At 36.0% G+C, this 12,477-nt stretch overlaps 1 protein-coding gene across 1 annotated transcript in view; it reads right to left on the minus strand.

Annotated features, from left to right (window-relative positions):
* The window catches only part of VAChT (Vesicular acetylcholine transporter), a 320,408-nt gene that overhangs the window by 170,436 nt on the left and 137,495 nt on the right, over positions 1–12,477 (minus strand). The gene's annotated exons all lie outside the window — the stretch shown is intronic.

Raw genomic sequence — 12,477 nt, forward strand, 5'->3', positions numbered from 1 at the left:
AAGAAAAATGATTGCAGATAGGTGTTGACAACACAGACTGTGTTGTATAACCGTGATGTCAAATAAATGTTTTTTCCCCACTTATTATCGGCCTTTTAGTCGCACTCGACGTCACACCATCCATAAGTATTTTTGCGATTTTCACCTACTAAACGTGGTTTGCGATACCATGGTCTATGTCAGTTTTTGTTCCTTTCTCTTGATGCCCAATATCACCGCTCTGATTTCGCCGCTCCACTTCAAATCAACACCCTGTATATGACATCAGGTTGCAACGTTCGAAATCATTGGTGGTCAGCTGGTCCGAGACCATCGATCAAACAATCGGAACACAGAGAAAAAAGCTTTTGGTGGTCTGCGGGACCAAAGTATCGAAAATCTTCGCGCTCTCTCCCCTCCCGGTGACGATACATTGATCGCGAAAGAATCTTCTATGGGAGAATCGCCGATCCGCAGTGGATTTCTTATGGATTTTCCCACCCCCTTGGTGGAATATCACTTTTCTATATACTTATAAAAATTTGGCAAAACTAATTATTATTTAGAACAGATTTCGTTTGGCGGAACAGTCATGATGTCTGTGGACCAGTAGGTTCTTGGATTCACAAAACACCAACTCTGGCCATATCGCTATATTGCAATTTACTGCCATTAATGAGATGAGTTGGAAATGAAGGCGCTGTCTATTGGTGGCCGCCTCTAGTTCATTATGGAAAATATCGTATCTGCATCCTCGCTCGGGTTCGAACCCAGGGCCTTGACAGCATCTTACCACCAAGCCACACGAGCGCTACCTTATATTCACTGGTCCCTGGGACCAGTAACTTTTATTATTTCAATTCTAACGCTGAGGTGAATGTTATTCCGAGCGACTTATGCGGTCAAGTTTATTCCGATGCGTTTGCGTCAGCAATGGCAAAATTTTGTGGATTGGGAATGAATAAATTACATTGATGATAAAAATTATGCGAATTCTGAAGAAATTCAGATTATTTCAAAAGAATTTAAGTTTCAAGAATTATTTATTTTTTTTCTATTTGCCTTTTTCACTAAAAAATTGGAATAGTCGAGAAAATTATAATTATTAATTTGAGCATTAAAACATCTCTTCTCTGAAGGTGATAAAACACAAATGTTGAAATAATCCTGACTTTTATAAACTTTTGCAAAGAAAATTTTATATAAATAATGAAGTTTAAGAATTTATTAAAAATGAATAAGATTTGAATTTGACAAATTTTAATAATTTATTTAAAAAGTTTTTACCTAACTTAAAAATAAGAAAAAATATTGTTTTCATGGTTGTGCTGTAACTAATCAATTTTCACTCGTTAGTCTTCGTTTTTAATTCACGCCCCAGATGACACTGTGTGTGAAGTATTGGAGCAAAATACAGTTATAAGATTTTTCTTGGTAATTACCTCAATTAAAAAATACTTTCAGTTGGTATTTCACTGTTTTTCATTTCAAAGATTAATTGTGTTTTTTAAACAGTCAAATTTGTTTCTGCCACATAAATTTCAGGAATTACAGACGAGAAAAAGAGCGTTTCAGTGGAAAACAGTAGCATATATAATACCTCCCAGCTGTTTATTTTAAAATACAGTGAAACTCCCCTAGGCGGCCACCCCTCCTTCGCGGCCAGTTTTCCTCGGAACGGACAATACGCTCCATAGACATAATACAAAAATCACCCCCATTCCTCGGCCACCTCTGTATGCGGTCAGCGGCCAACCTCTCCGTGGCCACTTCCTTGTAGATAAGAGTTTAAAAAAACTAGTTTTTGTGCGGTTTTTTTTTTCTCTTCCTAGTACATTCAGAGCTTTTAGTTATTTTTGTATAACCTTATAATACTTTAGAAATCAACATAAATACCTATTCGTATCAATCGCATTTTCTGTTCATGTATGACACTACCATACATTGGAAACATTTCTAAATAGGATATAACAAAGGCTAATGCTATACGGTTACTGCTAGCTGATGAGACAGTTTAAAAATTTGTTCCCGGGGTGACAAGGTAAACCAGACAAATATGGTCTGTGATCTTTACTGAATAGGTAAAGAATTTGGAAGTTTCGGCTTTGAGGGTACTTTCTTCAAAGATTCAGGAGAATTGCAGTGAAGGAGTAAAAGAAATGTGATGAAAGAACAGATCCCGGATGATACAGATTAAGGAATTGATCGGACGATCTGGTATTTCAAGTTCTGTACAAGATACAGTGAAAGCTCCATATACATAACCGATACCGAAACAAGAGAAAATATCTTTGTAGAGGAATTACCTTTAAATCGACAGTCACAAAATTACCATCACGTGTCATGAAATTTATACTGCTGTTGGCAACTTTTCTGAATTGACGTTTGCAGTATCACAAAAAAATGAGCTTTTGAGTATTTATTCGCTGCAAAATATTTTATACAAATACAAATACAACGCCACAACAGGCAAAATGCTCAACGAGGTGGCTGAAAACGTGTTTAATCGATTAGTTGATAAAAGAAATTCAGTTGAATGTGTATTGCTCCTGTAAAGGGGTTTGTCGCAATGCCCTTTGATGTATCGCACAAAACGTAACGGTACCGAATACTTTCGGTGATTAGCAACACCGATATTATTATTAGACGTCCTCGGAAGAACTGAAACATGTGACACGAGTTAAAAAATATGCTAAAGTATATTTCTAGCGAAAAATAAATACAAATAATAAAGAAAACATTTAGGGGGGGTGGCAATTTTGCCTGGGAACAAAGAACACCATTACAAAATTATCGAAGTTGTGGGTTGGCTGAATCATGTTTGTCCCGGGCGGCAAAAGTCTCAGTTACGGCCCTGGCTGCGAGCCGATGAAAGTGGTTGAAAACCTTTACGGAAAGATGGAAATAATGGAAATAATTTGCGGGCCGGCAAAAAAAAAGTAAAGTGGAAGAAACAATGCGCAGTCCTACTGTTGGCCAAGCCAGAATTAAAAACCAGTATGGAGGCTGTTTTATATTAATTAAATCTCAAATTATTCAGCGGCTTTGAGAATTGGCGAAATGTTTCGCTGAAAGATAGTAAATTTTCATGGACTGGGACCGGTCCGCGGACCAGTGCTTGAAGATTGAAGAACACTTCTCTGGACCAGAGATTCACAAACTTTTTCAGCTCATGGTCCCTTTTGGACCATATTTTCTTCTCGTGTGCCACCTCATCTTTCACAGCCCCCCCCCCCTTATGCAAGAGCTAAACCCTTCCTACTAATTGAATCAAATTAGTCAAAATTAAATGTATAATGAACAAATTTCTTTTAAATAAAACTGGTCACTGAAGCCATGGGCCAGTCACGAATCCAGAAAGTTGGTAATATGCCTCTCAAGAGCCGAATTAAGTAAACAGGATAAATATGTCTGTACAAAATACGGGATGATCCAACGAACGCATACAATAAATCGCGCTTCCCGACTCATCACTATGCGTCTGCACATACCCTGGTCTAGAGTTCAGTAAGCTTCCTTCTTGGCAGGTGGGGAGGGGGGAGGGTTCTATGCATACCCGTCTCGCCGCCATCATTTGTCCTCTGGCAAAGTGTTCTGAGGCCCTAAACTTTGCTCAAATTAACAGTAATAGCTCACATATTTACACTCAAAAATCATAGTGCCAGCTCTTATCACGTAGGCTCCCTATGGACATGAGAACGAACCTTCAAGCCATACCCACAAGTGTGGGGGGGGGGGGACATCTGCTGAGATGCCCTGATTACAGCTCTTCAATGATTCTGAAAATAGTCATTTTCTGCAGCGTATTGAAAGCTTTATTTATTCACCTCTCTCTGTAGCCCCCTTCCACCCCTTGTCGTGGCTCCCCTTTCATCCGATTTTCACCCGTGGCCCCTTAGAATATCCCTGAACCGCACGCGAATCATATGGGCCCCAGTTTGAGAACCACAGCTCTAGACACCCTTCACTTTCCGAACACACCCTGCATTTTCAGAAATTCTAAAAAAAGAAAAATCCGATTTTCTCTGAAAGTTTACAAAGATTTTCTAACAAAAAAATCCTAAATATATAAAATCTTAAATATATTCACAGCCCCTTATTCCTAGATCAGAAAAATTGTTTGCATTTACATTTACATTCCTGGAAAAAAATAAAAGCACAGAAAGGAGAAAACAAGGTTTCTATGTAACTGTGGAAAACGTTAAGGAGAAAAAAAAAAAAATTCATGTTCAAGAACTCCCCCTACTGCTTCTCATACCACAGTATCCTGTTTTTAAAAGGTGTGAACCCCGTAGCAAAAGAAACGGCTCCCTTAGGTTACATTTGGAAGCGGGATTCTCTCCTATTCCCAGAGACGTACTCCCTCGCTATCTCTGCAGCAGGTCCATTCTTAATTAAACTCACGCGCACGTTTTTCCCATTCACCGGGGGGGGGGGGGCCCTAGTGGACCGTATTCCAAGGAATACGATAAAATAATGAAAAAATACCCAGAGAGAAAATTAGGTTACATAACACTGGGTAAATTCAGAAACATTCGGGGTTGGAAAGAGAGGAGAAAAAAGAAATACATCTGGAAATTTAGGAACACATAAAGACCCATAAACGTAGAAGAAGCAAATACAGTTTTTATGTCTTCCTATTCTCATAGGATTGGTTGATGTAGCGAAGTCCTGTGTTTAGCAATAAAATGGCGGATGTTGAGAGAGAGAGAGAGACAGAGAAACATGCACACACGTGTGTATACATATATATATACGGCAGATTTATGATGATAAAATTTGTTTAGGCAATTTTTAGGATTATCGTGTGGTTCCGGTTGTTAAGAGCATATACCGGGTGATTCCGCAATGCCTGTTGCCACTTTTACTGGCAACTCGTTGATCCTAACTCGTAGTTAGAAAAAAAATATCGAAACACACACGGTATAATCCCGTTATAACGAAATACAAGTGCCTGAAAAAAATATCACTTCGTTATAATGAAGTTTATTTATAAAGGAATTTCGAATATCCAACGAATTTTAACATTTGTTAAAGATATTTGTTTGTAGCGGAATTCGATTCTGAGGAAAAAAATTGCTTATTCACGTTCTGGATAATAAAAAGAATGAGGTTGAGTTTCAAAAATACCTCGAAGCAACTCAAATGAATTAGGTCTGAATTTATCTAAATTCTAACGCAATTGAGACGTTTGAAAAGAAATATGATAAACATGTTGGGATAAATCTAGAATTTATACCCATACTTCGAATAAGACAACCATAAGTATTCTTTATGGGCATTGTATAATGTTTCATCATGTATATATATTGCATTTTCAATTGGGTTGCTGTATATTTGAAATATATGGCATCCATATTTGTTATGGACATCTTTTTCTCAGCTACCTCGTTGGGCATTTTGTCTATTGTAGCCTTGTATTTGTATTAGGCATTAATTTTGTTTTTTTGTTAAGTTTTCTTACTTTGCATATTTGAGGCAAATACTTAGGTTTTTTTTTTTTTGGGTAAGTATTGTGGAAGCTGAGGAAACAATAAATTTCTCTAAAGCAGTGGTTGTTTAACTTTTTGAACCGCGACCCCTTTTTGTCAAGACATTTGTAGATGACCCGCTACATGAGATGACCATATGTCCCGGTTTTATGATACATTATTGATTTTTTTGGTTAGTGAATGTGCTGTCTCAAAAGAATTTTTCGGAACGCCTTGGAAACTGAAACTGAATTGGAACTGAAAGCAAATTTCAGTTCCAATTCGCGGAATGAGTGATGAGTGAAATCCAATTATATTTTTCAATATTTAGTTGGCAGGGTTGTTTTATTATGAAACTATACGTGTAGGGAGGTGTATGTGTATGTTTCTTGATTTTTAATATACAGTGTGATTCAGAAAGAACAATCTAATTTCAAAATGATTCAATGACTCTTCTCTTGCAATCGACCATTAGTAATATTGTTCATAATACGCAGGCATTTACCCCTTTATATTACTTATCGTTTTAGTTTCATTTTGAAAAAGACTTGTATAGTTTTGAAATCGGATTATTGTTTCCCAGTCACACTGTATAACTATTAACTTGATATATTGATTGCAAATAACATCTGATAAAATTACGTTATATATGACACACAAACGCACGCTCTCACAGAGTTGAGTAAAGTTATTTTTTTTGTTTTGACATATTTTTATTTACGCTGCGATAAATGAATATGGATTTCTTATTTGGACTTTTTTTATTTTGGAGAATCTTTCTCGACCCTTAGTTCATTCGCGTGGCCCCCCAGGGGATCGTGACCCCACACTTTGGGAACCATTGCTCTAAAGTATATGCGTACTCAAACGCGTGCATTGCTTGAAAGATTTCGCATCCACACAAAAGGACATGCGAATTCCAAAGTATTTTCTCATATGAAGGACTGGTAACTGGCAATTTTGGGAATGGATGTCCTGAAACCATGTATGTTTCTGGAGCAAATGTCATGTAAACAGTTACATCCACATCTTGAAAATTTGAAAGCTAGTGTTTTTTCCATGGGATCGTATAACTGCTGTTTGAATTTGAAATTCTACTGTCTCTTCTAAGACCAAAAAAAAAAAAAAAATCCATGTTTCTAAGTGCAATATTTTCCGAGATGAACAAGTTCAAAAATCTGGGGGAAAATATGAAAGAACAGCATAAACTAACGGACAACGCTTGTTTCCCTCGTTAACTTTGCTGTAGTTTTCTGTGTGTTGCCGGTTTCTTACTGTTCCTCAACTCATGAAGAAGACCATATCCTACATCCGAACTCATTATCAAAATGGAAGTAAGTTTCGCCTGTTTAAGATGGAAAATCTATATCCCCACACTAGTTAAATTCTCTTATTGAAAAGCTGAAAGAAATCGATTCCCCCCCATAAGGACGAAAAAAGATATGTATCAAGACATGGGGGTGAAATAGCTAGAGAAATACAGACAAAGGACTATCGTAATGAAGTAAAGTACTTCATTTGCAACAGGTTCCTCACTCTCACTCCCACCAGTAACAACAGATTTCGACGAAGCAATTTATTCATCACCGTTTCTCATAATTTACTACCTTTTCTAATTCATTACCCGTTTATTGCTGCAGAACAATAAATATCCAAGTGGAAATATATGAGAAATAGAAAGACGGTGTATAAGGCCAGATTGCGATCTATTGGCCCAACTCCTCGAGGTAATGAGCTTATATTCCTCATGGGACAGAGCCTGGGCCACGTCTGGCTTTACAAATGGTGGTCTGGCCTTCAGATTTTTCGAGATGTAGAAAATGTCTGATACACAACGACTATGGCTTATAACGAGAATATCGCTATAACGAATGATTTGCAAGTGATTGTCAAATAGCTGATGAGATACAAAATATAGTGAGTTGATTATTTGGAAGCATTCGCTATAAACGTCGGAAATATTCTCAAAAATATCACTTTTTACTTCTCACTCTTCAAGAAGTGAACATGATGACTTTTTTTATTATGGGGTACATATGTTTCTAAGTTTTCTTCAAATACAATATCATGGTATAGTAGATGATATTTTTTGTGGAATCTTTTTCCTACAAGCAAATAGGACATTCATTTTGTGACAAGAAAGAAGTAGCTCCAACAGTCACAAATGTGCGTGTCATCCGGAAGATATTTTTGAGAGAAAATATTGTCGAAATAGGGGGAAAAAAATTGAGGAAATTTATCAGAAAAGAATACTTTCGTACAACTTAGAAATTTAAATTTTCAAACTTTTATTTCCTGTTTTCCAAAAACGTGAAAAAATTAACACTACCTACTTTTTGCAGTAAACCTTACAGTTGCTCTACTAAATCGTTTTGCCAATACGAAATTCCATGCGAAAATGTCTACTTAGAGAATCAACAGCTGTGAGACAAAAAAATCAGTTTTATGACCAGAGCCCAAAACTCAATTTTATGACCAGAGCCCAAAACTCAATTTTATGACTAGAGACCAAAAATTAATTTTATGTTCAATCGTTAATATTGGAACGGAACGATCGGAAAGACGTTTTAATACAAATGAAATTGCAATTTTCTACAATTGTTTAACCTGCAGAGCGAAAAATGTAAATTCCCTTATAACGAAAAGTCTGTAATGTAACAATTTTCTTCGCGATCGTGAACTGTCGCTATAACAGACTTTGACTGTAATTGGAAACCACGTGCGATTTTCCTTTCCATCCATACACTCCGTCAAAACTCATTCTCAAAATGAAATTTTCGGCTCTTCAAGATGGAAAATCCATTTCCACACTAATTAAATTCTCTAATTAGAATGCTAAAAAAATCGACCCCCCACCCCTTCCTTATAAGGACGGAAAGTAAACGTCTCAAGACACGGGGGTGAAACATCTAGAGAAAATAGAACCAAAAAGGACTACCGTAATTACTTCATTTTCAACAGGTCCCTCACTCTCTCCCCTCGCAGTAACAGCAAAGCGCGACGAAGCAATTTATTCATCACCTATTTCATAATTCACTACCTTTTCTAATTCATTACCCGTCCATTGTTACGGAACAATTAACGAAGCGGAACTAAAAGATTAAACGCGGAATTCTCTAAACGCACTCGTGGATTAGTTCCAGTTATTCCTTAATCCATTCATAGAGTTTAGTTGAGTAGGGAGAGAGAGAGAGAGATGGAACCCCTCGTGATGGGAACTAGATGAAGTGCTTGCAAAGGAAGGACATGGCATGGTAGTAGGGACATACACACATACCTACGATGATTCTACCCTAACCTGTCTTCATAGCATTGTGATGGTGGGGGGGCTGAACCGACTGCGAATCCGGGAGCTTTTTCCCACGGGAGGTCAGTTTAATTAGCCGACCGCGAGCTGAGCTTGTCGTGGATATGCAGTGCCGTACGTGGTAGGAAATGGGAGGGAACGGTAGGTACGGTCGGAATAACCAAGTGTAGAGGTACTACTGTACATGGCTCTCGCTCTCTCTCTCGCACACCAAAAAGCTTCATCGATCTCTGATGTTTGCTGATGCCTCTTTTCGAGAATCGCTCGTTGTCTTTTGTTGTTACCGTGTGTTTGTGTTTCGGTTATACCCCCTGTACTTTTTTTTTTTGTAATTTTCCTCTCTCTCCTTTCCCATCCTGTTTTTAGGATTGGGATGCTCTGGAGCTATTTGCTTTTTTATGAGCATCCATGATGGCTTCTGTTTGTTTTGGTTTCCTTACCTAATTACCACAAAGGCATAACCTTGAATATATTTCCTTATCCTTTAAGCTTAGCCCAGCGAAACGCTAAAGAAACCTGAACCGAGAAAACGAAACTGAAATCGCAAAAAATTAATAATTAAAATTCTTTTTGATCATATTTACGAATTCTCAAACGAATCTTAACGCATGGCAAAAAATAAATACGGAAATTCGTTGATCGATCCATCGCATCGGTTCCTTCAAACAAAGCCCGCAGATGAGGAAATGAAACTGAAATTTCAAAAATTAATACAACTTAAATTAAGAAATTTTAAATGTATGTCTATAAGAAGAATGCAATTAATTGATGAGAAGTGAAATAATGTGGAAAAAATTCTCTAAAGGTAAAGTAATGGTGGAATCTTCAAACCAAGTTCATCACTGAGGAAATGAAACTAAAATTTTAAAAAATAAATTAATAATTGATCGATAAAATTGAGAAATTTTACGCATATGTTGATAAGAATATATCGGATTCATGAATAACTAGATTTTGGAAGAAAAGTTTACAAATATTACAGAATATTTCAGCCCAGCACTGAGAAAATGCAACTAAAATCTCAAAAAATTAATAATTAATTGATGAAATCAAGGAGTTTTTCATTAATTTTAGATGTATTTTTCATTAATTTTAGATGTATTTTTCATTAATTTTAGATGTATTTTTCATTAATTTTAGATATATTTTTCATTAATTCTTGAGATATTTTTCATTAATGCTTGAGATATTTTTCATTAATTCTTGAGATAGTTTTCATTAATTCTTGAGATATTTTTCATTAATTCCTTAAGATATTTTTCATTAATTCCTTAAGATATTTTTCATTAATTCTTGAGATAGTTTTCATTTATTCCTTAAGATATTTTTCATTTATTCCTTAAGATATTTTTCATTTATTCCTTAAGATATTTTTCATTAATTCCTTAAGATATTTATAATCACAGTTCTGGTATTATATTTCTCTTTCATTAATTTCAGAATTATTTTTCTTCAATTCTGGAAGCATTTTCCATAATTTATGCAGTATATTATATTATGGGAATTTTTTTATTTTTCCTGAATTGGTGGCTTTAACAATCCACCTCAGGAGTTCCTGCGACCCAAGTTTGGGTCACAACCCATAGGTTAAGAAACTCTGTTCTAGGTAGTTCGAAATTCCCGTCGTTCTAGTATTAAAATCTTAAAGTATACAGGATATTGAATCAGGGGGCGTACACAATATTGACCTTTGCAGGGGGGCTCACCGTGTTTGAAGGGGGGAGGAGGGCAAGGAATGTCTTACTGCGAATTTCCAGTTACCAACGTTCAAAAACTATTCCAATTTACAGAAATCGAAAAATTAGAAAAGTATTTTCTAATCGAGTTTCACATGCATTTTACAAAGGTATTCGAAAGTATTTTATCATCTGAGGAGGAGGGCGTCACAGGTCCCCTCGGGACCCACCCTGCTTACGCCTATACATTGAATACCCAAAAACGTAAATCTCAGGTAACCAAACTATCACAGAGAAGGTCATAGTTCAAATTTCGAATCCCAAATGTGTACAGTATTGACTCGAAATTTAAAATTTTAATCACAAAATCATGGCACTGCAATGTGAGTGGAAGGAAAATGGAATGGGAATTTGGATAGTGGATTTGTGACGTTAATTACAATAATGAATAATAACCATATCCTGGTAGTTATTTATCATAGCCATACACACAATTATGTAAAGTCTGAGAAGAAAGTGACACCGTTCTCGGTGGTACAAATAGATGATTTCTATGTCTTAAGGATAGATCCAGATAGGAATCCTGATCGAGGATCGCAACGGGATAATTTCCGCGTTATTTATACACTAAAATGGAAACAAGACTGTTTCGAACATTGTCGAAATTCGAGTAAACAAACATGATCGTATATTCTCGGGAACCACGTAATTATCAAGTGATGCATGTTGATCATCAGCAAATAAATTATCATAACTCGAATGCTTTGAATTTGTATTTCGCTCATCTTAGAACAGCGCGATACGGGTTGATATATGGACATTAGAATGTTGTTAATATCCATGAAACAAATCGCATGTTAGTTAGGAATGGCTTTATACTATCCATCATTCATGAACGGTTAGTAAAGTTACAAGTAGTGCCCGGAAGTGTGTTTATAGGCACAAAAAATGGTCGAAATAGGCAGGCAAAAGACACTAAAATGCCTAAAATAGGCACTAAAAAAAGCATTTATAATTTATGGAAGGAAGAAAAAATAAGAAGAAACTTAGGTATTAAGGGTCCAAAAGGACTTAGATTGCTTATCCGCGTTTAAAGGGGGGGGGGGTCTTTCTGTACTAAAAGTTGGAAAATTTTAAAAAGGCAAATTATTTTGTTCTTAATGTTCAAAATGACCAAATTCTACAGATTATGGCCCCTGAAATTTACTAATAAACTTGAAACTATGTTAAAATTGGCATTTACGCAGGGAAAAATCAAAACGGTTGAATATAGGCATTTTTGGCATTATGCCCAACTTAAGGGTTCTAGTTATAAGAGTGGAGCTGTGGTTTTTAAAAGATGGTCAGTGGAGAGCATAAATGTGATAAATCGGTATTTCTATACTTAATAAACGGTTATTATAATTATTAATCGTCTTGGTAAGTTTGATAAACTTATCACTTTTACCGGTGAATATGCATAACGCCGGAATTACACTATAAAAGTTTGATAAAAGATTTTTTACAAAACTTGAAAAAAACACCGATAAGCCTATTAAGCGACTAAATAGCCTGTAGCGGCCTGATAAGGCTGACACGCTTATTGGTTTCGTTTTTCAAGTTCTGTAAAATATCTTTAATAAAACTTTTGTAGTGTAATTCCGGCCTCTTACCCAAGCGTCGTGGGCAAATTGGATAAATACTAAAAAAATTATCACTTTTACCGCTGATTTCGCATAGTACCCAAGTGTCGTTGGTAAATTTGATAAATACCTGAAATTTATCGCCTTTATCTGTGATTATGCATAATAAATATTATAGTGTAATTGATAAATTTGATTAATATGGAAAAATAATTTCCAAATGAGTCTAGTATGTTTGATGAATATAGTTGGACCGCGATATAATGATAACCAGTTTGACGATCGTACCCCTATGTAATGATACAATAAATGTATGAATCATCATATGCAGGAAATAATGATCATTTATCATATCATATACGATTTTATCACGTTCACCAACTACGCGATTCTTGGGTAATGCATAATCGCTAGTAAAAGTG

This window comes from Pholcus phalangioides, unplaced genomic scaffold (genome assembly GCF_987345545.1).
Source record: "Pholcus phalangioides strain wild (caught in Gottingen) unplaced genomic scaffold, Ppha-v1.0 ptg000010l_1, whole genome shotgun sequence".
Lineage (NCBI taxonomy): Eukaryota > Metazoa > Arthropoda > Arachnida > Araneae > Pholcidae > Pholcus > Pholcus phalangioides.